The sequence below is a fragment of the Cajanus cajan genome, chromosome 5 (genome assembly GCF_000230855.2).
Source record: "Cajanus cajan strain Asha chromosome 5, NIPB_CcT2T_4, whole genome shotgun sequence".
Taxonomy (NCBI): domain Eukaryota; kingdom Viridiplantae; phylum Streptophyta; class Magnoliopsida; order Fabales; family Fabaceae; genus Cajanus; species Cajanus cajan.
Window position 1 is genome coordinate 32,931,438 of NC_138521.1, and position 27,975 is coordinate 32,959,412.

Sequence of the window (27,975 nt, forward strand, 5' to 3'; positions counted from 1 at the left end):
CCTCGTCAAACGAGCAATTTTATTAAAAGGCTCACCAATCCATGTTAATCCCAAGCGGGACCCTCCATGGATTAGCGGTTTTCATAAAAAGGAAGGGTTCATGGAGTCGCCACCAATGTTTTACTCAAAACATTGGAAAAAGAGGTTTAAGGCAATCGATTCAAAAATCGACTTCGGTCATTACAACCAGAGTCGGGTAAGGGAGTCGGTTACGCGTGGGGAAGGTGTTAGCACCCCACAGCGCCCCTTTCGGGTTCCCTATGACAGATTTATTTAAAAATAATAGTGCGAAATTACTAAATTACCCCTATTTATTCTAAGCAATTATAAATTAACTATCTACATGATGACAGTTTAAATATGTACACACAGAAAGCGGTAAAAGAAGGGATTTTTAGAAAAGAAACCTCTTGAAGCGTGCTTTTTATATATCAAGTAAAACTGGGAAGCTTTTTGGCGTTCCCTCGCTCTACAAGCCCGCTCGCTCCCTCCTAGAAAATTTTAACTATGGAAATCCGGAGATTTCCCTTCGACTAAGTTCGAATCTCCAAGCTAAATGCTCGGAATTCCAGAACTTCGTCGGATCGACTCCCAGAGAGATTTCTAGGGCAGAACACTGCTCAAAAACCCCAGAATACTCAAGGAGGGAGTCAAAACTGTGTGGACTCGTGTGGGAGGACGTCCAAATGACGTCCTATTTATAGGGATGAGGCGCAATACGGCCCCTGGGTTCAATACGGCCCGTATTGAGTTTTTGTACTTCAATACGGCCGTATTGAATTCAGCATGGCCGTATTGAAGTTCAAAAGAACTCAATACGGCCGTATTGAGTTCAGTGCGGCCGTATTGTAGTTCAAAATGTGCAGTACGGCCGTACTGAACTCCAAGGAGGCCGTATTGAGCTCCACACCTCCCACTTTCTTATTTTTGGCTACTCTAAGACCTCTAAACCTACAGATAGTCATCCTATGGTCTTCTGGGAGTCCTTCTAGCTGACTTTCCTTTGATCTTTGAGAGTCTTCGAGTCTTATTTCCGACCCGGACAATTTTAAAGAAGACCCCTATTTATTCCATGTAAATGCTTATGTGCAATTGTTTGTGCATTAATAAATAACCTCGTGATAAGGTCTAAGAATAAATCCCCATGCATGAAAATGCCATGACATGAGAGGAAAAACCAATGTGTGAAAATATAATAAAAGTAAGGAGCATAGGCATCATTATCAATAATACCTCATGCATCCTCATCATCATTTATAGGTTCACTAATACCCTCTCGATGTGAGTGAAAGAGACCCGTGACTATTGAGATTCTCCGTTGTGGAGAGGTCATAGGCTAGGGAGGGTGATAAACTTTCATCTTAAAAAGGCAGCGCCTTAAAGATGACAGATTATCAAGCTCACATCAAGAGTGTATTCATATCATAAATAAGCTAATTAGAATAAACATTCATTTCAGAAAGTGGCTGGTCATCTCTCTGTCCTCACGCGCGCGCAGAAAATCAAGAAAATGGAAGCGCTGGAAGAGCAAAATAAGAAGCTCACAACCGAGCTCTCTCAGCTCAAAGAACAGATGGCGACTCCACTGGGGAAGCCTCGAGAGTCAGTCCCATTTAGTGACAGATTATTTTTAACAAATAATAGTTAAAATTATTTTATTACCCCTTTGCTTGTATAATAATATGTTTTATCTATTTGGCTTCAATAACTGTTGTATGTTTAAATTTCGCAATTGTTTGAAATATAAATTGCACACAAACCTTTGCACACAACAGTTCCCTCTATACCCGGGGGCATGAGTGGAAAGCCATAGGGAGTGGATGTTAGTACGGCCGGTTGTCGAATGGGTCTATAGGTGCCCGTAGACCGTTGTCGGAAAGCATCACTCAAGGTGATAACCATGAACTCGAGTCCGACAGTGCGTTGGAGCTTTCCATCGGCTTACGACGAGAGGAATTGGGTCCCTATAATGGGGGCACCTTGGGGGCCTCAGACCGGTGAGAACAGTTAGAACCACCTTGAATATGCACTTTTCTGCAGGATACCCCTACCTCGTGATTCGCTCGTGACTGTTCGTGGATGAGTGAATTGTTTGTGCATTGTTTATGTGAAATTGTTTGAGCATACATTGCATTTCTTTAAACATACAACATTCCTATTCCTTTTTAAATAAGAATAAATAGAAATAAGAATCTTCCATTACATGGTGTTAACATCTACCTTCATCACATTCATATAGGTAGTTTCCCTTTTCACCCTAAAAATACAAAAAAAAAATATATATATATTCAAAAAACAAAGAAAAATGATATTTACCCAAAACCAAGCAATATCATGCATCATCTTAGGGACATCCCGAAAACATGATAATGCTTAGTTCAATAAACACAATGCATGCATATTCAACGCCATCATCTCATATCATGCATTCTTATCAAAGATCATGGAGGGATCTAGGTTTGCATTTCATACATCCCTCCTAGTAATTCATTAAAAAACATTAATAAAAAGAAAGGATCAATCGATGCGTATGTTCAAAGAATGGATCGCACGCCGTTCGTTATCAAGTGTAAGCCAACAACCGTGCCAAGCGAACACACGTCAACTCCGTTGTTGGTAATCAAGACGAATAAAGGGGAAGGTCCGACACCGTTAAAGGTCACTGCTCCAAGGCCTTTCCCTTACGAATCAAATAAGGCTGTGCCATGGATATACGACATCCATTCTTCTGCCGACAGCGATATCTCTAACATCGCTGGACTTGGGGGCATGACTAGGAGTGGCAGGATCTACACTCCCGAAGATCTTCACGATAAAGCTCCCAAGAATAAAGGAAAAGAAAAGAAGAGAAAACCGAGGAAAACAAAGAATCCGAGGAGGAGACTAATGAGCTGTTAAAGTTTATCCGACAGAGCGAGTACTCCATCATGGATCAACTTCACAAGACGCCAGCAAAGATTACTCTGTTGTCGTTGATCCTATGCTCCGAACCGCATCGGCAAGCTCTGTTGAAAGTCTTGAACGAGGCATACGTGTCGCACACTATCTCCCAAGACAAGTTTGAGGGGATTGTTAGTCACATCACGGCTAGTGATCACCTCTCTTTCACCGATGAAGAAATCCCCGCTGAGGGATCGAACCACAACAAGCCCTTGCACATCTCTGTAAAGTGCAAGGAATACCACATCGCTAAAGTCTTGGTGGATAATGGATCTTCCTTGAATGTGATGCCTAGAAGAACTCTTGATCAAGTGGCAATCAAGGGAGTCCAAATGTGCCCGAGCAACATGATCGTTCGAGCCTTCGATGGTTCTAAAAGAGAAGTGGTGGGAGAGATCAATCTTCCAATCCAAATTGGACCCACTATCTTTAATGTCGAATTCCAAGTGATGGACATTACTCCCGCATACAGCTGTCTCCTCGGCCGACCTTGGATTCATGATGCGAAAGCTGTACCCTTTACGCTCCACCAGAAAGTCAAGTTCATAGTGGGTGACAAACTGGTGACTGTACAAGCTGAAGATGACATACTCATCAGCAAGCCATCCAACATACCTTATGTGGATGCAGCAGAGGAAGCTTTGGAAACCGCCTTCCAAGCATTGGAAATTGCCAATGTTGAGACGTTTCCCCGAGAAATGAAGAAGGTAGCCCATATGCTCACTAAGAACGGATACTTGCCAGGACAAGGATTAGGCAAGGACTCCCAAGGAATCCCGGAGCTACCCATTATCAAGGATAATCCGGGGAAACAAGGGTTAGGATACAACCCCGTTAAAGATCAAAGAACGAAGAGGAATCAAGATCCTTCTCGACGTTCTTTAAGCCAGATCTTTAGGAAGGCTGGTTCACAAATATCAAGGCCGGCTGTCGTCATCAAGTGTTTTTCTTCTTCCGATAGGGATGTATAAACTCGATGACTGTTAGAGATTACTCCTCGGGGACAGCCCGACCCCCGAGCCTCGATAGGGCACATGTTTCCACTATGATTATAATAAAATCATTCTTTATTATTTCTTACTGCTTCTCTTCTTGCTTACAATAAAATTCTAAACCACATTATTTTTAACCCTATTTGAATAAGCATGAATGAGGTTAAGATTGTCTTAATAACAATAAACCCACATCATTTTTATGTGGAAGTGTGCGTGACAACTTAGAGCACCTTTCCTTGGCCTCGACAAGTGCCATCATGGATAAAAAAGAAATCCTAAAAACAAAAAGCTCGGCAGGAAACCCAAAAAAGGGACTGCGCAAAAATAAGAGCAAAAGACCCGCTAGGAATCCCACAAAAGGGTGACCTAGGCAAAAATTAGGGTTACAAAATAATGAACAAAAACAAAAGCCCGCTAAAACTCCACAAATGGGTGTTTTAGGCAAAAGTTAGGGCAATCGAAAAACAGAATAAATTCATGATGGTACCTCCAACTGAATTCAACAAAGGGGCTCAAGAAAAGCTATCCAAGTTGTCAAATCACAAATGTTAATAACCAAGACGTGCTTAACTTCATAAGTGTTTAATCAAACAAGCCTAAACACTTAAGCCTACCATTGGCCAAGCCATTCTTACAAAATCCATTTTTCAAAAAATAAATAATCCCCTCTAAAACACAAACTTTCGAAAAAAATATCCTTTCCTTCTTTTCTCTCTTGTCCCAAACGATTTTTGAATAATCTAGTGGAAACATGGAGATATAGTAGTCAATAGGAGGGTTGACACATCTTCTAAAGGAAAGGAAAATCATTTGGTTGATGACACCAAATCTCAATATAACATGCATCATTCCTCGGTTACAGAAATCGGCAGCACACAGCCCGTCTAGAGGAATGGCAAATATCCAAACAGAGAAACGCATCGGTTAATTCTTTTGAAAGGTGAATCAAATAGAATTAGGTGCATCATACTGCATACATGCATACAGATGATAGGTGTAATGGAAGATCACTTATTCTCTGTTTATTGAAAAAAAAAAACAAAAAAAAACAAAAAAATATAAACTTCAAAAAAACAATGCGCCCGTACCATGTTCAGTACACCCGTACTAAAAATAGGGTTATGAACAAATTTTCAACTCAATACGGGCGTACTGAAATGGATATGGCCGTATTGGCCACAAAGAAATTTTCAAAGACCTCTTCATGAGGCAATTACATAAAATAGAAAATAGGAAAAATTGCTTGTGTATGACAGCAGCAAACAAAATGCAGAAATTCAGAAAATCAATAAAACGTACAGAATAATTGAGCCTGGAGAGGCTTGCCGAAATAATACTCTCTCAGAATAACTGAGCCTGGAGAGGCTCGCCGAAATAATACTCTCTTAGAATAATTGAGCCTGGAGAGGCTCGCCGAAATAATACTCTCTCAGGATAACTGAGCCTGAAGAGGCTTGCCAAAATAATACTCCTCAGAGACATTTCTGTACAGAAAAAGCCAAAACCAACAAAAAAGGCAAAAATACAGAAAAAGCCAAAATCAACAAAAAATACAGAAAAAGCCGAAATCAACAAAAAAGGCAAAAAACACAGAAAAAGCCAAAATCAACAAAAAAGGCAAAAACACAGAAAAAGCCAAAATCAATAAAAAGGCAAAATACAGAAAATCCAACAAATTATACAGAATAACTGAGCCTGGAGAGGCTTGCCGAAATAATACTCCCACAGAATAATTGAGCCTGGAGAGGCTTGCCGAAATAATACTCCCACAGAATAACTGAGCCTGGAGAGGCTTGCTGAAATAATACTCCCACAAAATAATTAAGCCTGGAGAGGCTTGCCGAAATAATACTCTCCAAAAGACGTCTCAGCTCGCATTCTTGGGCTGAACAAAAAACCAATTCATCATACAGAATAATTGAGCCTGGAGAGGCTCGCCGAAATAATACTCGTATAAGAATAATTGAGCCTGGAGAGGCTCGCCGAAATAATACTCCCAGAGATATCTCAGCTTCCACTCACGGGCCAAATTCCCCAGTGAAAGCTATCAAACCAAGATCAGCAAAATTCCCCAAGGGAGGCTTGATCATCTAAACAGAATATCCAAGTCGAAAGGACTTAAACTTCCTCAGTGGAAGGTAGCTTTCCAACTCAAGCGATGAGTGAAGCTAAGCCTGAAGAGGCTTTCTAAATAATACTCTGGGATATATAAACTTTAAATCCCCACTCGCCTACTCAGAGGCACCCCCTCAAGAAAAATCACAAAAGACAAATAATCATTCCCCAAGCGGAATCCGGCACTCAGCCGAACACCAAACATCAAGATAATTCGCCTACTCAGAGGCACTCTTTCAAAAAAGAAAAAAATCGAAAAGATCAATAACAATTCCCCAAACGGAATTTGGCTTTTCAGCCAATCATTGAACATCAAGATGATATGCCTAACAGAAGAGGCTAATCAAAATCAACGACAAAATCCCCCAGCGGATAACAGCCTACACAGAGGCAACAAAAATCAAAAAAAATCAAAAAAGAGTCACCCGAATAAGGATAACCGGGATACTCCACAACGTCGAAAGGACGACAGCCAATCATAAGGCACCGCTCATCTCAGAAAGAGCATCTTCGTGTCTACACCCCAAGGAAACAGAAATTCCTCAATGGGTACCAACTACACAATGGAAAGTTGGGACACAAGAACCTATGAGTAACTGCACATCCCCTAAATCATAAAATGATGCGAAAAGAATGTGAGTTGTATAGAATGAGTCATTTTATTGATTATGTAAATGTGCCTCGTTAAAAACCCTCTCAGCCAAAACCCATTTTTCTATTTTTTGGGACAAAAGACTGAGGCGGGAAAATAGTGCACAGCTCATTCGTACAAAATTTAGCTGAAGTAATTCTTGAGATGCATAGCATTCCAAGTTTGCGGTATGGGTTTTCCATCTGACGTGTCTTTCCGTGCCTCGCCCAGCAATCGCCACACCAAGTCACCAACTCAGAAAGAGCGAGGTTTCACTCGGGTGTTGTATCTTCGGGAAGCTCAGAGCTGTCGCCACCCGCCGAAACGGACATTGGCATTCGCGACGATGGTTGGACTCTTTTTTAGTTTTGAAAAATGATGGATTGTTAGAACGACTTATTCTCAAACTGAGACCTTATTGAACTAACAATTTTGTTAAATGATTCTCACCAATCCGTGTTAATCCCAAACGGGACCCTCCATGGATTAGTGGTTTTCGCAAAAAGGGGTTCTTGGAGTCGCCACCAATGTTTTACTCAAAACATTGGAAAAAGACATAAGGCAATTGATTTTCGCAAATCAACTTTGGCCATTACAACCAGAGTTGGGTAAGGGAGTCGATTACGTGTGGGGAAGGTGTTAGCACCCCACAACGCCCCTTTCGGGTTCCCTATGACGGCTTATTTCATAAATAATAGTGTAAAATTACTAAACTACCCCTATTTATTAGAACGATTATAAGTAAACTATCTACATGATGAAAGCTTTAAACGTGCAATGCAACAATCAAAAAGCGATAAATGAAAGCGGTAAAAGAAAGGATTTAGAAAGAAACATTCGAAGCGGGCTTTTATATATTCAAAAAGGAGTTAGGAGGCTTTTTGGCACTCCTTCCCACTACACGTTCGCTCGCTCCTTTCCCTAAAAATAAATATTAACTATGGAAATCAAAGAGGTTTCCCTTCGACTTGTTCGAGTCTCAAGCTAAAGGCTCGTGAACTCAAGAACTTAGTCGGATCAGCTCTCGGAGAGATTTCTAGGGCAGAGAATAGCTCAAAAACCCAAGAATACTCAGCCAGAGGGTGGAGAAATGCTCCAAATGTGTGGAAGGACGAGCCAATGACGTCCTATTTATAGGATTGAGGCACAGTACGGCCTAAGGAGTCAATACGGCCCGTACTGAGTTTTTGAACTACAGTACGGCCGTACTGAATTCAGTACGGCCGTACTGAAGTTCAAAAACTTCAGTACGGCCGTATTGATTTCATTATGGCCGTATTGTAGTTCAAATGGCTCAGTACGGCCGTACTGAACCTCTAGGAGGGCGTATTGAACTCCAATCCTCACACACCCTTATTCTAAGCTACTCTAAGACTTCTAGACCTACAAAGAATCATCCTAGGGTCTTCCAGGAGTCCTTCCGGCTGACTTTCCTTCGGTCTTCGAGAGTCTTTGAGTCTTATTTCCGACCCGGACAATTTTAGGGGTCTACAGCTGCCCCCCCTTTACTTAGTCGAACGGCTTTTTTGGTGTACCGGTTGACAAGTAAAGGAGTTGACCCAATTGTCCGGGGAGTAAGCCATCCTTCCGACTTGTAGTGTCTTCAGGTGGGAAAATTGTTGAGTAGCCTCTCCAGGTTGAGTTTGCCCTCTCCAGGGTGAGTATTAGTCGTCGCCTCTCCAGGCTCGTGCATACCTCGGTGTTTCTGACGACCTCGGTAGCGTGAGTTTGCCCTCTCCAGGGTCTGCATGCCTCCGTGTTTCTGACAACGTTGGCAGCTGCATACCTCCGTGTTTCTGACGACGTCGGTAGCTGAGTATTAGTCGTCGCCTCTCCAGGCTCGTGCATACCTCGGTGTTTCTAACGACCTCGGTAGCGTGAGTTTGCCCTCTCCAGGGTCTGCATGCCTCCGTGTTTCTGACGACGTTGGCAGCTGCATACCTCCGTGTTTCTGACGACGTCGGTAGCTGAGTATTAGTCGTCGCCTCTCCAGGCTCGTGCATACCTCGGTGTTTCTGACGACCTCGGTAGCGTGAGTTTGCCCTCTCCAGGGTCTGCATGCCTCCGTGTTTCTGACGACGTTGGCAGCTGCATACCTCCGTGTTTCTGACGACGTCGGTAGCTGAGTATTAGTCGTCGCCTCTCCAAGCTCGTGCATACCTCGGTGTTTCTGACGACCTCGGTAGCGTGAGTTTGCCCTCTCCAGGGTCTGCATGCCTCCGTGTTTCTGACGACGTTGGCAGCTGCATACCTCCGTGTTTCTGACGACGTCGATAGCTGAGTATTAGTCGTCGCCTCTCCAGGCTCGTGCATACCTCGGTGTTTCTGACGACCTCGGTAGCGTGAGTTTGCCCTCTCCAGGGTCTGCGGATTGCCCTCCCCAGGGTTGCATACCTCCGTGCTTCTGGTCACTTTGGTAGCGTGAGTTTGCCCTCTCCAGGGATTTGTGATGATTTTGTCTCCACAGTCCACGATGCTGCTTCGACGGTTGTTTTTGATTTTGGTGCCGCTGAGGGCTGGTTAACGCAGGGATCCGTCTAGGGGATGTGCAGTTACTCATAGGTTCTTGTGTCCCAACTTTCCATTGCGTAGTTGGTGCCCACTGGGGAAATTCTGATTCCTTGGGGATGCAGACACAAAGATGCTCTTTCTGAGGTGAGCGATGCCTTATGATTGGCTGACGTCCTTTCGACGTTGGTGGAGTATCCCGGTTATCCTTATTCGGGTGACTTTTTTGATTTTCTGGTTTTGTTGCCTCTGCGTAGGCTGTTATCCGCTGGGGGGTTCTGTCGTATTGATCTTGATTGGCCTCTTCTGTTAGGCGGATTATCTTGACGTTCGGTGTTTAGCTGAATACCGAATTCCGCTTGGGGAATGGTTATTGATCTTTTCGGATTTTCTCTTTTTGAAGGAGTGCCTCTGAGTAGGCGAATGGGGGTTGAGAATCTTATGTATCCCAGAGTATTATTTAGAAAGCCTCTTCAGGCTTAGCTTCACTCGTCGCTCGAGTTGGAAAGCTATCTTCCACTAAGGAAGTCTAATTCCTTTGACTCGGATATTTTGTTTGGATGATCATGCTTCCATTGGGGAATCTTGCTGATCTTGCTCTGATAGCTTTCACTGGGAATTCAGCCCAAGAGTGCAAGCTGAGATGTCTCTGGGGAGTATTATTTCGGCAAGCCTCTCCAGGCTCAGTTATTCTGTACGATTGTTGGATTTTCTGAATTTTTGCCTTTTTTGTCGATTTCGGCTTTTTCGGCTTTTTCTGTACAGAAATTAAAGTGCTAAAGAATTTTGAACTCGAAAGTGGAAAATTTCATTAATCAAACGGAATGAAATTTGTACAATGATGATAAAAAGAGTGGGGCACAGCCCGATCAATCAAAATAAACAAAAAGCAGGAAAACACAGCAAATGGCTGGTCTTCATTCCTCTGCTGGCGGATCCTGTGGAGGGTCTGGGAAGCGACGATGCAGCCAGACTGACAGGTTGTCAAAATCCTGTCTCAGGGCGTCAATGTTGTGCTGCGCATTGTCGAATCAGGCGTCGATGCTCTGCTGCAACGCGTCGAAACGAGCATCAAAGTAGGCCTTGTCTTGCTGCGAGGTGTCAGCCTCTGTCTACGGGTCCCCTTCACCCAGGAGCTCGATGTTCTCGAAAAGCTCACTAAAGGTGTTGTGGGTGGTCGCACGTACATATTGCCTCCCTGCCTTAGCAATGATCTTCATGTTGAGCAGGGTGGCAGCATTGATAGGCTTGGGCGCCAACTCCCCCGCATCTACGCCATCAGGGCACCCCCAAGTCTCGGCGAGTCGTGAAAGAAACGTAGAGACCAAAATGTATCCTCGCCGAGCGTCGCTGCCCTCTCTTGCCCCCAGATTCTTTATATGCTCGAGAAAAAAGAATCCGGGGTTGGCCTTCTGCCTGGTGGCCATGTAGTAAAGAGCTAGCAGATCCTGCCGCATTACTGACTCTGGACTCTTCAGTCTGGCGTGGATGGAGCCGGTGATCAGCTTGTGGCAAATCCGGAGCGCAGTCGGGAGCCGGGTACCCTTTACTCCAGCGTGATAATCCATCTGACCCGTGACCTCTCTCCACATCTCGGTCGGGGTCAGATTATCAGGGCACTCACAGACGGCGTCCCGATATTCCAACTGATCGGCTCGCCGAAAGAAACCAGCCTGGACGTTGAATTCATCCAGTGTCAGGGAGCGGTATCCTCCCTTCATCCAGAAGTCTACAGAGTAGACCGTTGCGCCGTAGCTGTTCGTCGACTCTGTGACACCGACGGTAGCCAGAAATTCCTTTGTCGCGGTCGGATAGATCTTAGGGTGGGGATCAAGGAGGAACCCCCATCCTATGGCATCGATGTAGCCTCTGACCTCATCTTCCCATTCCATTGCCCGAAGGATGCTGAAGTCGAGCACCCTCGACGGCTGGAAGACGAATGACTCGAGGTAATCCAACCTCTCTTGGTGCCGCGCGATCATTTCAAGTTGCGCAGGGACCCTCTGCCTCTTCCTTGAAGACTCGGCCATTTTTTCAGAATCGGAGGGATCTCAAACACACTCACAGATAAAGTATGCAGAGGAATGAAGATGGTGTGATGAATGAGAGGAGGAGGGACGTATTTATAGAAAAAATTAGGTCAGTACGGCCCGTACTGAATTCAGTACGGCTGTACTGATCTTACTGTTGATGTACAAAAGAATGGGCTAATACGGGCCGTATTGAATTCAATACGCCCGTATTGGTGTGGACGTTATGGCCAATACGGCCGTATTCATTTCAGTACGCCCGTATTGAGTTGAAAATTTGTTGATAACCCTAATTTTAGTACGGGCGTACTGAACATGGTACGGGCGCATTGTTTTTTCTGAAGTTCATTTTTTTTTTTCAATAAACAGAGAATAAGTGATCTTCCAGTACACCTATCATCTGTCTGCATGTATGCGGTATGATGCACCTAATTCTATTTGATTTATTTTTCAAAAGAATTAACCGATGCGTTTCTTTGCTTGGATTTTTGCCATTCCTCTAGACGGGCTGTGCGCTGCCAATTTCTGTAACCGAGGAATGATGCGTGTTATATTGAGATTGGTGTCATCAACCCAGTGATCCTTCCCTTCCTTTAGAAGACGTATCAACCTTCCTATTGACCACTATATCTCCATGTTTCCACTAGATTATTCTAAAATCGTTTGGGACAAGAGAAAAGAAAGGAAAGATATTTTTGTTCAAAAGTTTGTGTTTTAGAGGGGATTATTATTGTTTTGAAAACGGTTTTTGTAAGAATGGTTGGCCAAGGTAGGCTCATGTGTTTAGGCTTGTTTGATTAAACACTTATGAAGTTAAGAAAGTCTTGTTATTGAAGTTGTGATTCGACAACTTAGATAGTTTCCCTTGAACCTTTCTTTTTGAATTCAGCTCATGGTACCATCATGGATTTCTTTTGCTTTTTGATTGTCCTTATTTTTGCCTAAAACACCCCTTTGTGGCGTCTCAGCGGACCTTTGTTTTTGTTCATTTTTGCAACCCTAATTTTTGCCTAGGTCACCCTTTCGTGGGATTCCTAGCGGGTTCTTTGCTCTTATTTTTGCGCAGCCCCCTTTTTGGGTTTCCTGCCGAGCTTTTTTTGTTTTTAGGATTTTGTCCTTAAAGGATTTCTTTTTTATCCATGATAGCACTTGTCGAGGCCAAGGAAAGGTGCTCCAAACTTCCACATAAAAATGATGCGGGTTTATTGTTATTAAGACAATTTTAACCTCATTCATGCTTATTCAAACAGGGTTAAAAATAATGTGGTCTAGAAATTTATTGCAAGCAAGAAAAGAAGCAATAAGAACTAATAAAGAACGATTTTATTATAATTCTAGCGGAAACATGTGCCCTATCGAGGCTCGGGGGTCGGGCTGTCCCCGAGGAGTGATCTCTAACAGTCATCAGGTCTATACATCCCTATCGGAAGAAGAAGAGCACTTGATGACGACGACCGGCCTTGACGCTTGTGAACCGACCTTCCTAAAGATCTGGCTTAAAGAACGTCGAGAAGGATCTTGGTTCCTCTTCTTCCTTTGATCTTTATTAGGGTTGTATCCTGACCCTTGTTTCCCCGGATTATCCTTAATAATGGGTAGCTCGGGAATTCCTTGGGAATCCTTGCCAAGTCCTTGTCCAGGCAAGTATCCGTTCTTGGTGAGCATGTAGGCTACCTTCTTCATTTCTCGGGGAAATGTTTCGACATTGGCAATCTCCAATGCTTGGAAGGCGGTCTCTAGAGCTTCCTCTGCTGCATCCACGTAAGGTATGGCAGATGGCTTGCTGATGAGTATTTCATCTTCGGCTTGTACGGTCACCAGCTTGTCACCCACTATGAATTTGACTTTCTGGTGGAGCATAGATGGAACAGCTTTCGCATCATGAATCTAAGGTCGGCCGAGGAGACATCTGTACGCGGGAGTAATGTCCATCACTTGAAATTCGACATTAAAGATGGTGGGTCCAATTTGGATTGGAAGATTGATTTCTCCCACCACTTCTCTTTTAGAACCGTCGAAAGCTCGGATGATCATGTTGCTCGGGCGCATTTGGATTCCCTTGATTGCCACTTGATCAAACGTTCTTTTTGGCATCACATTCAAGGAAGATCCATTATCCACCAAGACTTTAGCGATGTGATATTCCTTGCACTTTACAGAGATGTGCAAGGGCTTGTTGTGATTCGGTCCCTCAGCGGGGATTTCTTCATCGATGAAAGTGAGGTGATCATTAGCCGTGATGTGACTAACAATCCCCTCAAACTTGTCTTGGGAGATAGTGTGCGACACGTACGCCTCGTTCAAGACTTTCAACAGAGCTTGCCGATGCGGTTCGGAGCTTAGGATCAACGACAACAGAGTAATCTTTGTTGGCATCCTATGAAGTTGATCCACGATGGAGTACTCGCTCTGTCGGATATATTTTAACAGCTTGTCAGTCTCCTCCTCGGATTCTTTATTTTCCTCGATTTTCTCTTTTTCTTTTTCCTTTCCTTTATTCTTGGGAGCTTTATCATGAAGATCTTCGGGAGTGTAGATCCTGCCACTCCTAGTCATGCCCCCAAGTCCAGCGATGTTAGAGATATCGCTGTCGGCAGAAGAATGGATGTCGTATATCCATGGCACAGCTTTATTCGATTCGTAGGGAAAAGGTCTTGGAGCAGTGATCTTCAACGGTGTCGGACCTTCCCCTTTATTCGTCTTGATTACCAACAACGGAGTTGATGTGCGTTCGCTTGGCGCGGTTGTTGGCTTACACTTAATAACAAACGGCGTGCGATCCATTCTGAACATACGCATCGATTAATCCTTTCTTTTTATTAATGTTATTAATGAATTACTAGGAGAGATGTATGCAAATGAATGACTATGAAATGCAAAGGCAATTGAAAGATTTCATAGATCTCAAAAATTCGATTTATTAATCAAAGAAAGTGTACAACTCATTATACAATGCTTCGAAGCAAATTTTTACAAAATGAGAAAAGCCGATAGAAACCCACAGGCGGGTTCATGTTTCTTCTCCATTCAACTTCGGCTTCCTCTACATGACGGGCCATTGCTTCGGCTTGCGTATGGACCGCTTGGCTCATATTATCACTAATTTTTTGAGCGTCCTTCACCTTTTGAATATGGTAGTTGATCATGGCTTGCAGCTCATTAAGCTCGTCTTCGGCTCGATCCTTCTCCTCTCGGAGCTTAGCCATATGTGCTAATCCTTCCCTTTCCTTCTTGCAAAAATCGGAAAGGCTTGCGGTTTGTTGTTGAGCAACTTCCCGCCATTGCTGCGCATCGGATCGAGTCAAGAGTAGATCATCTTGCATATCCTTGATCAACTGTGCCTGCCTTGCGTACTCGGCTTCAAGGCGTGCTATCTTTGCGTCGACATCTCGGAGTTGACTACTCGGTTCGACCTTTGGCATTTTGGATGCCCGAATAGCCTTCTCATTAAGGTTAGCACACTCGTCCTTGAGCCGCTCTATCTCATGGTCTTTTTTCTTGCACTGCCTTTGTAGACCGTCAATGGCGAAACTGGATTCTTCGCTTTTCTCCTCAAGAACTCTCATCTGAGCTCCCATGATTTCCAGCTTCTTGGTCAAGGCATCGACTTGTTCTTGCAGCAACCTCCTCGTGACTGCGGTTGCGCAAGAGGTGGATGGTTGGGGCACTCCCCTCTCACTCCTCCAAGTCTCGTAGTCGGTGGAGACGGATACCCGAGGCTTTTCAAGCTCTCGATCTCCCTCGTAGATTGGTCTCTCCCATGTTCTAACGACAGCGTGCATGTCGCTTTGATGCTCGGAATCAAAGGAGAAACACAATCCTCCAAGCTCCTCTTTAGTAGGAACAATCTGAGTCCTCATAAGTTGCCTCATAGCCAATCTAGGTGAATAAGCTATGCAACCTCTGAGGCCCATCAAAGGTACGCTTGGGTAACTGTCGCATCTCATCAATACGTTGCTCGGACGGAACCAAGGACAAACCCATGTGAAGTGCTCGATGCTCCACTGTTCCATCTCTTCCTTCCATTCGGAAGCATAACGGCGGCATATACGGGGATCTTCGAAAAGCTCCTCAACGGATCGGGGAAAGTCCCCATGTGACTAGAGGCGTAGAAGTGTGTGATGCTCCACACATATAACAAGGAGGTGCAGCATCGGATAATCTTCCCTTGCTTCTGTTGAGATATGTTGACAGAAAGCAAGGTGTCGGCAAGAATGGCAGGCACGGGACTCTTCATGTGCACGTCCCATGCGAAGAAAGCATCCATAGCGGCATGGTCCACTATGTTAGCGTGAAAGGGGAATAGGACTGTCCCAAACACGGCTAACGCTAGAGTCTTGTTGAAAGCTAACCAATCTCCCTCACTAGCTAAGGAAGAAAGGTGATCCTCAATCATAGCGAGCTTCCAACCTTTGATACTGCCGTTCCCCACTAAGGCAGATGATCGTGATGGTAGTTTGACTTGAGTAGCGACCCTCTCCACGACCACATAATTACCATGAAAAACATAGACTTCTGCTGATTTGGGCCATCGCAGCATGAGCTCGTACTCCTCGAGATTAGGAACTAAGTCAAACTAGGGGAACTCGAAGCAATGCAGATCGAGACTCCAAAAGTGAACCAATGCTCTCAGAAAGGTCGGATCCACACTGTAGACCCCTAAAATTGTCCGGGTCGGAAATAAGACTCGAAGACTCTCGAAGATCAAAGGAAAGTCACCCGGAAGGACTCCTGGAAGACCCTGGAAGACCCTAGGATGACAATCTGTAGGTTTAGAGGTCTTAGAGTAGCAAAAAAATAAGAAAGTAGAGGGAATGAAGCCCAATACGGCCTCCCAGAAGTTCAATACGGCCGTATTGAAGTTTCTGAACTTCAATACGGCTGCATTGAACTCAATGCGGCTGCACTGAACTTCAATACGGCCGTATTGAGGTTTTTGAACTCAATACGGCTGCACTGAACTTCAATACGGCCGTATTGAGGTTTTTGATCTTCAATACGGCCGTATTGAATTCAATACGGCCGTATTGTAGTTCAAAACTTCAATACGGACCGTATTGACCCTCATAAACCGTATTGAGCCTCTTCCCTATAAATATGACGTCAATGGGACGTCATTTCACACTTTTGGGACTGAGTTTTAACCCTCTTCTTGAGTATTCTGGGTTTTTTTTAGCAGTGCTCTGCCTAGAAATCACTCGGAGAGTTGATCCGACGAAGTTTTTGAGTTCTGAGCATTTTGCTTGAGTCTCAAACTAAGTCGAAGGGAAATCCATCGGATTTCCAAGTCAAAAATTATTTTTTAGGAGGGAGCGAGCGGTCTTGTAAAGGGAGGGAACACCAAAACGCTTCCCAATTTCTGTCAAGATATATAAGAAAGCACGCTTCAAAGGTTTATCTCTTTAAAGTCCCTTCTTTTACCGCTTTCTGTGTGTACATATTTAAACTGTCATCATGTAGATAGTTAATTTATAATAGCTTAGAATAAATAGGGGTAATTTAGTAATTTCGCACTATTATTTTTAAATAATCTGTCATAGGGAACCCGAAAGGGGCGCTGTGGGGTGCTAACACCTTCCCCACGCGTAACCGACTCCCTTACCCGACTCTGGTTGTAATGGCCGAAGTCGATTTTTGAATCGATTGCCTTAAATCTCTTTTTCCAATGTTTTGAGTAAAACATTGGTGGCGACTCCATGAACCCTTCCTTTTTATGAAAACCGCTAATCCATGGAGGGTCCCGCTTGGGATTAACATGGATTGGTGAGCCTTTTAATAAAATTGCTCGTTTGACGAGGTCTCAGTTTGAGAATAAGTCATTCTAGCAATCCATATTTTTAAACAAATAAAAGAGTCCAACCATCCTTCGCGAATGCAGAAAGCCCGTTTCGGGCCGGTGGCGACAGATGGCGACTCCACTGGGGAAGCCTTGAGAGTCAGTCCCATTTAGTGACAGATTATTTTTAACAAATAATAGTTAAAATTACTTTATTACCCCTCACTTGTATGATAACATGCTTTATTTATTTGGCTTTAAATAACTGTTGTATGTTTAATTTTACGCAATTGTTTGAAATAAAAACTGCACACAAACCTTTGCACACAACAGTTCCCTCTATACCCGGGGGCATGAGTGGTAAGCCATAGGGAGTGGATGTTAGTACGGCCGGTTGTCGAATGGGTCTATAGGTGCCCGTAGACCGTTGTCGGAAAAGCATCACTCAAGGTGATAACCATGAACTCGAGTCCGACAGTGCGTTGGAGCTTTCCATCGACTTACGACGAGAGGAATTGGGTCCCTATAATGGGGGCACCTTGGGGGCCTCAGACCGGTGAGAACAGTTAGAACTACCTTGAATATGCACTTTTCTGCAGGATACCCCTACCTCATGATTCGCTCGTGACTGTTCGTGGATGAGTGAATTGTTTGTGTAAATGCTTATGTGCAATTGTTTGTGCATTAATAAATAACCTCGTGATAAGGTCTAAAGAATAATCCCCATGCATGAAAATGTCATGACATGAGAGGAAAAACCAATGTGTGAAAATATAATAAAAGTAAGAAGCATAGGCATCATTATCAATAATACCTCATGCATCCTCATCATCATTCATAGGTTCACTAATACCCTCTCAATGTGAGTGAAAGAGACCCGTGACTATTGAGATTCTCCGTTGTGGAGAGGTCATAGGCTAGGGAGGGTGATAAACTTTCATCTTAAAAAGGCAGCGCCTTAAAGATGACAGATTATCAAGCTCACATCAAGAGTGTATTCATATCATAAATAAGCTAATTAGAATAAACATTCATTTTAGAAAGTGGCTGGTCATCTCTCTGTCCTCACGCGCGCGCAGAAAATCAAGAAAATGGAAGCGCTGGAAGAGCAAAATAAGAAGCTCACAACCGAGCTCTCTCAGCTCAAAGAACAGATGGCGCAAATGATGGAGCTCATGCGTCACCACAATATGCATGGATCACACCACAGTGACCATGAGTCCCATCATGGAGAGGAGGAAGAGCACGAGGAAGACCCTCCGCGAGCTGTACCCCTTGGGGCGGGGATTACGATTAGAGAGCCTGAAATTTCAAAAGACCAATTCCACGCCCTAGAGGATCGGTTGAGGGCTATGGAGGGGCATGATTTTGACATTAAAGATGCCGCCGACATGCGTTTAGTGAGGGACATCCAATTCCCTCCTAAATTTAAAGTGCCAGATTTCCCAAAGTACGTGGGATCGACTTGCCCTAAGAGTCATCTCACCATGTACTGTCGCAAAATGGCTGCATATGCCACAAACGAAAAGTTCTTGATCCACTGCTTCCAAGAGAGCTTGGCTGATACCGCGCTCAACTGGTATATGCAGCTAGATGGAAATCTAGTACACACATGGAGGCAGTTGGCCGACGCCTTTCTCAAGCGCTACAAATACAATATCGACCTAACACCCGATAGGTCAGATCTTCAAGCCTTGAGTAAAAAGAACGATGAATCCTTCAAGGCGTACGCCCAACGTTGGAGGGAGTTGGCGGCACAGATAGAGCCCCCGCTGTCGGATAAGGAGACGGTGTCCTTGTTCATCAATTCGTTGACTGGTCCCTATTATGACAAAATGATAGGGAACACGACAACACTCTTCTCGGACATCATCACCATTGGAGAAATGGTGGAGCAAGGACTCAAAAGTGGGAAGCTGGCTAAGCCTTCCCAACCATATGAAGCTAAGAGGGCCTTCGGGAAGAAGAAAGAAGGAGGAGTCAACGCTATAACCATTTCTTCATCTTCTTCCACTTCGAAGTCAGGAAAGTCGCAGTATAACCCTGTGAGGAAGCTTGATAAACTTCCGACCACATATAGCGACCTCCTGCCGAAGTTAGTGGAAGCTCAACTTCTAGCTTATGTTCCACCAAGGAAGATGGATCCACCTTATCCCGAGTGGTACAAACCACAAGATAAATGCCTATACCACTCGGGGGCATCAGGACATTCAACGGAGAATTGTAGGGCTCTCAAATACAAGGTCCAAGACCTCATTGATGCTGGGTGGGTCACCTTCGATTCGACAGCACCTGACGTGAGCAAGAATCCTCTACCAAAGCAGGAGTAGAGAATGACAAGCCACAATAGGGCCCCTCCGTATTTTTCTTTCTTTTAGGGACTCGTGATCAGTACCCGAGATCATGAGAACCTTTTCATGTAAATAAGGGTCTTTGTACAAATTTTAATACATATCAATAAAGAGGCATTTTTCACACATTATTCTCTCATTTGTTCTTTTCTCTCTTTCTCTCATTAATATTAATAAATTCTAAACCTAAACAGAACCAATAAAACAATTATGTCTGTGATTGTTCGCTCCGACCGGGATCCGAAAGTTGAGGATGAATGGGTTGAGTTGGACAGTGATGAGGAGACCATTTCTCCGGACTTGCAAAGACTGCTAGATCAAGAGGCTCGTCTACTCCAACCGCATCAAGAAAAATTGGAGACCGTGAATTTGGGGCAAGGCCAAGAAATAAAAGAGGTCAATATTGGAACCCATATCAGTGATGAGATAAGGGAGCAATTGATCCAGTTGTTAAAGGAATACAAAGATGTATTTGCATGGTCGTACCATGATATGCCCGGTTTGGACTCTAATATCGTCGAGCACAAATTACCACTGAAAGAAGGGTTTCGACCCGTCAAACAAAAGCTCCGACGAGTCAAGCCCGAATGGTCTTTAAAGATCAAGGAGGAGGTAGAAAAACAATTAGACGCGGGGTTCCTGATTGTATCCCAGTATCCCGAATGGCTGGCTAACATAGTGCCGGTCATTAAAAAGAATGGAAAGGTTAGAGTTTGTGTTGACTACAGGGATCTTAATCGTGCTAGTCCAAAGGACGATTTTCCCTTACCACACATCGATACATTGGTGGATCATACAGCCACAAACACACTCTATTCCTTCATGGATGGGTACTCTGGGTACAACCAAATCAAGATGAATGTGGAAGACCGCGAGAAGACTTCCTTCATTACACCCTGGGGTACTTTTTGCTACAGGGTAATGCCTTTTGGACTCAAGAATGCGGGTGCCACCTGTAGACCCCTAAAATTGTCCGGGTCGGAAATAAAGCTTGAAGACTCTCGAAGACTGAAGGATAATCAGCCAGAAGGACTCCTCGAAGGCCCTAGGAGGGTTCTCTGTAGGTCTAGAGGTCTTAGAATAGCTCAAAATAAAGAAGTGGAGGGAAAAAACCCAATACGGCCGTACTGAACTTAATACGGCCGTATTGAAGCTTCAATACGGCCGTACTGAAGTCAGTACGACCGTATTGACACTTCAATACAACCGCAGCGAACTCAATACGGGCGTATTGAAATTTCTGAACTTCAATACGACCGTATTGAACTTCAATACGACCGTATTGAAGTTCAAAAATTTCAATACGGCCGTATTGCCCCTGTAGGCCGTATTGCGCCTATTCCCTATAAATATGACGTCAATTGGACGTCATTCCACACTTTTTCACTCAGTTTTGACTCCCTCCTTGAGTATTCTGGGGTTTTTGAGCAGTGTTCTGCCCTAGAAATCTCTCTGGGAGTCGATCCGACGAAGTTCTGGAATTCCGAGCACTTAGCTTGGAGATTCGAACCTAGTCGAAGGGAAATCCTCCGGATTTCCGTAGTCATTTTGTTCTAGGAGAGCGAGGAGCGGGCTTGTAGAGCGAGGGAACGCCAAAACGCTTCCCAGTTCTTTGCAATATAAAAGCACGCTTCAAGAGGTTTCCCTTCAATCCTTCCTTTTACTGCTTTCTGTGTGCATATTTAAAACTGTCATCATGTAGATAGTCAATTTATAATTGCTTAGAATAAATAGGGGTAATTTAGTAATTTTATACTGTTCTTTTAAAAATAATCTGTCATAGGGAACCCGAAAGGGGCGCTGTGGGGTGCTAACACCTTCCCCACGCGTAACCGACTCCCTTACCCAACTCTGGTTGTAGTGGCCAAAGTTGATTTTTAAATCAATTGCCTTATCCCTTTTTCCAATGTTTTGAGTAAAACATTGGTGGCGACTCCACGAACCCTCCTTTTGCGAAAACCACTAATCCATGGAGGGTCCCGCTTGGGATTAATATGGATTGGTGAGCCTTTTAATAAAATTGCTCGTTTGACGAGGTCTCAGTTTGAGAATAAGTCATTCTAGCAATCCACATTTTTAAAACAAAAAAACGAGTCCAACCATCCTTCGCGAATGCCGAAAGCCCGTTTCGGGCCGGTGGCGACAGATGGCGACTCTGCTGGGGAAGCCTCGAGAGTCAGTCCCATTTAGTGACAGATTATTTTTAACAAATAATAGTTAAAAATTACTTTATTACCCCTTGCTTGTATGATAACATGATTTATTATATGGCTTTAAAATAACTGTTGTATGTTTAAATTCCGCAATTGTTTGAAATAAAAACTGCACACAAACCTTTGCACACAACAGTTCCCTCTATACCCGGGGGCATGAGTGATTAACCATAGGGAGTGGATGTTAGTACGGCCGGTTGTCGAATGGGTCTATAGGTGCCCGTAGACCGTTGTCGGAAAACATCACTCAAGGTGATAACCATGAACTTGAGTCCGACGGTGCGTTGGAACTTTCCATCGACCTACGACGAAAGGAATTGGGTCCCTATAATGGGGGCACCTTGGGGGCCTTTGACCAAGTGAGAACAGTTAGATCCTCCTTGAATATGCACTTTTCTGCAGGAGACCCCTACCTCGTAATTTGCTCGTGACTGCTCGTGGATGAGTGAATTGTTTGTGTAAATGCTTATGTGCAATTGTTTGTGCATTAATAAATAACCTCATGATAGGGTCTAAAAATAATCCCCATGCATAAAAAACCATGACATGAGAGGAAAGACCATGTGTGAAAATATAATAAAAGTGAGGAGCATGTACATCATTACCAATAAGACATCATGCATACATTTTAGATCACCAATACCTCTTGACATGAGTGAAAGAGACCCATGACTATAGAGATTCTCCGTTGGGGAGAAATCATAGATAAAGAAGGGTGGTAAACTTCCGTCTTAAAAAGGCAGCGCCTTAAAGATGGAGGTTTATCAAGCGCATGTTAAAGAGTGTATTCATTCCATAAAATAAACTAACTAAACATTCATTTTAGAAAGTGGCTGGTCATCTCTCTGTCCTTACGCGCGCACGGAAAATCAAGAAAATGGAAGCATTGGAGGAGCAAAACAAGAAGCTCACAACCGAGCTTTCACAGCTTAAAGAGCAGATGGCGCAAATGATGGAACTCATGCGTCATCACAACATCCATGATTCTCATCATAGTGATCATGGGTCCCATCATGAGGGAGAGGAGGAAGAGCATGAAAAAGATCCTCCAAACGCCGTACCCCTTGGGGCAGGAATTATAATAAAAGAGCCCGAGGTCTCAAAGGAACAATTCCATGCCCTCGAGGATCGGCTAAGGGCTATGGAGGGGCATGACTTTGACATTAAGGATGCCGCCGACATGTGTTTAGTGAGGGACATTCAATTCCCTCCTAAATTTAAAGTGCCAGATTTCCCAAAGTACGTGGGATCGACTTGCCCTAAAAGTCATCTCACCATGTACTGTCGCAAGATGGCTGCATATGCCACAAATGAAAAGCTCTTGATCCACTGTTTCCAAGAGAGCTTAGCTGAAACCGCGCTCAACTGGTATATGCAGCTAGACGGAAATCTAGTACATACATGGAGGCAGTTGGCCGACGCCTTTCTCAAGCGCTACAAATACAACATCGACCTAACACCCGATAGGTCTGATCTTCAAGCCTTGAGTAAAAAGAACGATGAATCCTTCAAGGCATACGCCCAACGTTGGAGGGAGTTGGCGGCACAGATAGAGCCCCCGCTGTCGGATAAGGAGACGGTGTCCTTATTCATCAACTCGTTGACTGGTCCCTATTACGATAAAATGATAGGGAACACAACGACACTCTTCTCGGACATCATCACCATAGGAGAAAGGGTGGAACAAGGACTTAAAAGTGGGAAGCTGGCTAAGCCTTCCCAATCATATGAAGCTAAGAAGGCCTTCGGGAAGAAGAAAGAAGGAGGAGTCAACGCTGTAACCATTGCTCCGTCTTCTTCCGCTTCGAAGTCAGGAAAATCGCAAAACAACTCTGTGAAGAAATTTGATAGACTTCCGACCACTTATAGCGATCTCCTGCCGAAGCTAGTGGAGGCGCGTCTTATAGCTTACATTCCACCAAAGAAGGTGAATCCACCCTACCCCGATTGGTACAATCCACAAGACAAATGTCTATACCACTCGGGGGCACAAGGGCATTCAACGGAGAACTGCCGAGCTCTCAAGTATAAGGTCCAAGACCTTATCGACGCTGGGTGGGTCACTTTCGATTCGACGGCGCCCGACGTGAGCAAGAATCCTCTACCGCAGCAGGAGTAGAGAGAAGGGCAAGCCATGATAGGGCCCCTCCACATTTTTTCTTTTAGGGACTCACGATCAGTACCCGAGATCATGAGGACCTTTTCATGTAAATAAAGGGTTTTGTACAGTTTTACACTCATATATCAATAAAAAGGCATTTTTCACACATTATTCTCGCATTTTTGTTCTATTCTCTCTCTCTCATTTATATTAATAAACTCTAAACCTAAACAGAACCAATAAATAATTATGTCTGTGATTGCTCGCTCTGACCGGGATCCGAAAGCCGAGGGTGAATGGGTTGAGTTGGACAGTGATGAGGAGACCATCTCTCCGGATCTGCAAAGACTGCTAGATCAAGAAGCTCGTCTACTCCAACCGAATCAAGAAGGATTGGAGACCGTGAATTTGGGGCAGGGTCAAGAATCGAAAGAGGTCAATATTGGGACCCGTATCAGTGATGGAATAAAAACGCAATTAATTCAATTATTGAGGGAATACAAGGACGTATTTGCATGGTCGTACCATGATATGCCCGGGTTGGACTCCAACATTGTCGAACACAAGTTGCCCTTAAAAGAGGGGTTTCGACCTATTAAGCAAAAGCTTCGACGAATCAAGCCCGAGTGGTCGTTAAAGATTAAGGAGGAGGTAGAAAAACAATTGGATGCGGGATTCTTGGTTGTATCCCAGTATCCCGAATGGCTTGCTAACACTGTGCCAGTCGTCAAAAAGAATGGGAAGGTTAGAGTGTGTGTTGACTATAGGGATTTGAATCGTGCCAGCCCAAAGGACGATTTTCCCTTGCCACATATTGATACACTCGTGGATCACACCGCCACAAACACACTCTATTCCTTTATGGATGGATACTCGGGGTATAATCAAATCAAGATGAATATAGAAGACCGCGAGAAAACTTCTTTCATTACACCCTGGGGAACTTTCTGCTACAGGGTGATGCCTTTTGGACTTAAAAATGCGGGTGCCACCTACCAACGAGCGATGGTGACGCTATTCCACGATATGATCCACAAAGAAATTGAAGTATACGTGGATGACATGATCGCAAAGTCAAAAGACGAAATGGACCACATCCAATATTTGAGAAAATTATTCAATCGGCTTCGTAAGTATCAGCTTAAGCTAAACCCGGCTAAGTGTACTTTCGGAGTTCGGTCGGGTAAGCTTCTTGGGTTCATCGTCAGTGAAAAAGGCATAGAGGTGGACCCCGATAAAGTAAAGGCAATAATGGAAATGCCTCCTCCTAAAACTGAGAAAGAAATTAGAGGATTCCTCGGCAGGGTGAACTACGTCGCAAGGTTCATCGCACAGTTGACTGACACGTGCAAACCGATATTCAAGCTGTTGCGCAAGAATCATTCCGAAACTTGGGATGAGAATTGTCAACGAGCTTTTGACAAGGTCAAACAGTGCTTGGCCAATCCACCAGTATTGGTGCCACCTGTCGAGGGAAGGCCATTAATCCTCTATCTGACAGTGCTTGATGAGTCCATGGGAGCCGTGCTAGGGCAACAGGACGAAACTGGAAAGAAAGAACGAGCCATCTACTACCTGAGCAAAAAGTTCCTTGATTATGAAACCCGCTACACGCCATTAGAAAAGACTTGCTGTGCGTTAGCGTGGGCAACACAAAGGCTCAGGCAATACATGATAAGGCATACTACTTGGTTGGTTTCCAAAATGGACCCAATTAAGTACGTGTTCGACAAACCAATAATCACTGGGAAGATTGCCCGATGGCAAGTGCAATTATCAGAATTTGACATCATACATGTCACACAAAAGGCCATCAAGGGTAGTACCTTAGCTGATTACCTAGCACACGGGCCGACCAATGACTATCAATCCCTTCAGGATGATTTCCCCGATGAACATATAATGAGTATACAACATGAAGATCCTAAGGACGATGCGTGGACCATGTATTTTGATGGAGCCTCCAACATGCTTGGACAGGGGATCGGGACAGTGTTAATCTCCCCACAAGGAAAGCATATCCCTCTAACAGCAAGACTCAATTTCGACTGTACAAATAATATGGCCGAATACGAGGCTTGCGCGTTAGGAATCCAAGCGGCTATCAACAATGGTATCCTCAAACTCAAAGTATTTGGAGATTCGGCTTTAGTCATCCATCAGCTACGAGGTGACTGGGAAGTCCGAAATCCTAAACTGATACCATATGTTGAGCATATCAAAGATTTGACACAATTCTTCCAAAGTGTCATCTTTGAATACATTCCAAGGGAGGAGAATCAGTTCGCTGACGCCCTTGCTACACTATCATCGATGTTCGCCTTGGATAAGGAGCATGAAATGCCCATCATCAATATCCGGCGGCACGATAAGCAAGCGTTTTGCCTACTGATAGATGAAGCTGTTGACGATCATCCATGGTTCCATGACATCAAACAATATCTGTCAAAAGGGGAATATCCTGATATGGCCAGCGATAATGATAAAAAGCATATCCGAAGAAGGGCCATGGGATTTCTGTTGATTGGAGAAACCCTCTACAAAAAGAATTATGACTCGGTCTTGTTGAGATGTATAGACCAAGTCGAAGCTCAAAATGTAATCAAAGAAATACATGAGGGGGTTTTCGGTACCCATATTCCCGGGCCTGCAATGGCTAAGAAAATCCTCAGAGCAGGATATTATTGGTCGACCATTGAAAAGGATTGTTACCAATACGTCCGGAAATGCCACAAGTGTCAAGCATATGCCGACAATATTCATGTCCCACCAACGCCACTCAATGTTCTGGCTTCACCATGGCCATTTGCAATGTGGGGCATGGATGTTATTGGACCCATCGAGCCAAAGGCATCCAATGGACATAGGTTCATCCTTGTGGCCATTGACTATTTCACCAAATGGGTAGAAGCGGCATCGTATGCTCATGTGACCCGAAAGGTGGTAACATCCTTCATCAGAAAAAATATCATATGCAGATACGGTATTCCCGATAAAATCATCACTGATAATGGATCCAATTTGAACAATAAGATGGTGGAAGAACTGTGCAAAGAGTTCAAAATTCAGCACCATAACTCTTCCCCATATCGACCAAAGATGAATGGGGCAGTCGAGGCAGCCAATAAGAATATCAAGAAGATAGTACAAAAGATGGTTGTCTCATTCAAAGACTGGCATGAGATGCTACCCTTCGCTCTCCATGGTTATAGGACTTCAGTACGTACATCCACAGGAGCTACTCCATTCTCCCTTGTTTATGGAATGGAGGCAGTTCTGCCAGTTGAAGTCGAGATACCTTCTCTGAGAGTAATCATGGAAGCAAAACTTTCCGAGGCGGAATGGGTTCAAAGTCGATACAACCAATTGAACCTTATCGAAGAAAAACGACTGAACGCCATATGCCATGGTCAAGCCTACCAAAGGAAGATCAAAAAGGCTTTCGACAAAAAAGTCCATCCTCAAATCTACCATGAGGGAGAGCTGGTGATGAAGAAATTGCTACCAGCTCAAAAGGACAAAATCGGAAAGTGGGCCCCAAATTACGAAGGACATATGTGGTGAAGCGAGCTTTCTCCGGAGGAGCATTGATTCTCACAGACATGGACGGAGAAGAACTTCGATACCCAGTCAACGCTGACGTGGTAAAGAAGTATTATGCTTGAAGACGTTGCTTGCATCAGCCCGCTAGGATGAAAACCCAAAAAGGGCATCCTAGGCAAAAGTTAGGGCAAAACAAAAAGCCCGCCAGTACAAGGGTACTAGGCAAAACAAAGGCAAAATTATCCCCGCTAGGATACGTCCTAGGCAAAAATTAGGGGCAAAAGAATAAGATGCAAAAAGTAAAGCAAGCAACGATCACTTGAACCGAAAACCGAAAGGCGGTTCAAGTGATAATCTTCTAGAAGCAAGCGTCTTGCAGTATCTACACTCCTGGCTCAGGCATCTCACCCGAAACAACTAGGGAAACGGGAAGAGCAGCAATTACAGATATAATTGTTTAAGCCAAAAATGTATAGCCCACCTTGGCCAGCCATTCTTCAGAAATTCCCTTTGTAAATCTTTCTGTATAAACATTTGTGAATATCAATAAAATATCCATTTGTTTCTTTTCTTTCTTGACCTTGTGATTATGCCTTTAAATTGATGTTTCTAAAAATTGTACGAAACTCTTAATAATCGGTCAATAAAAGAAAATTGGAGGGGTTCCTATAAAATCCATAATCTCCTGCATAAAGGCTCGCAAAAATACTCCCTCGCGTCAATGACAGAAAGTCCTCCAAGAAGAAGAGGATAGGGAGAGCCACTCACTTTT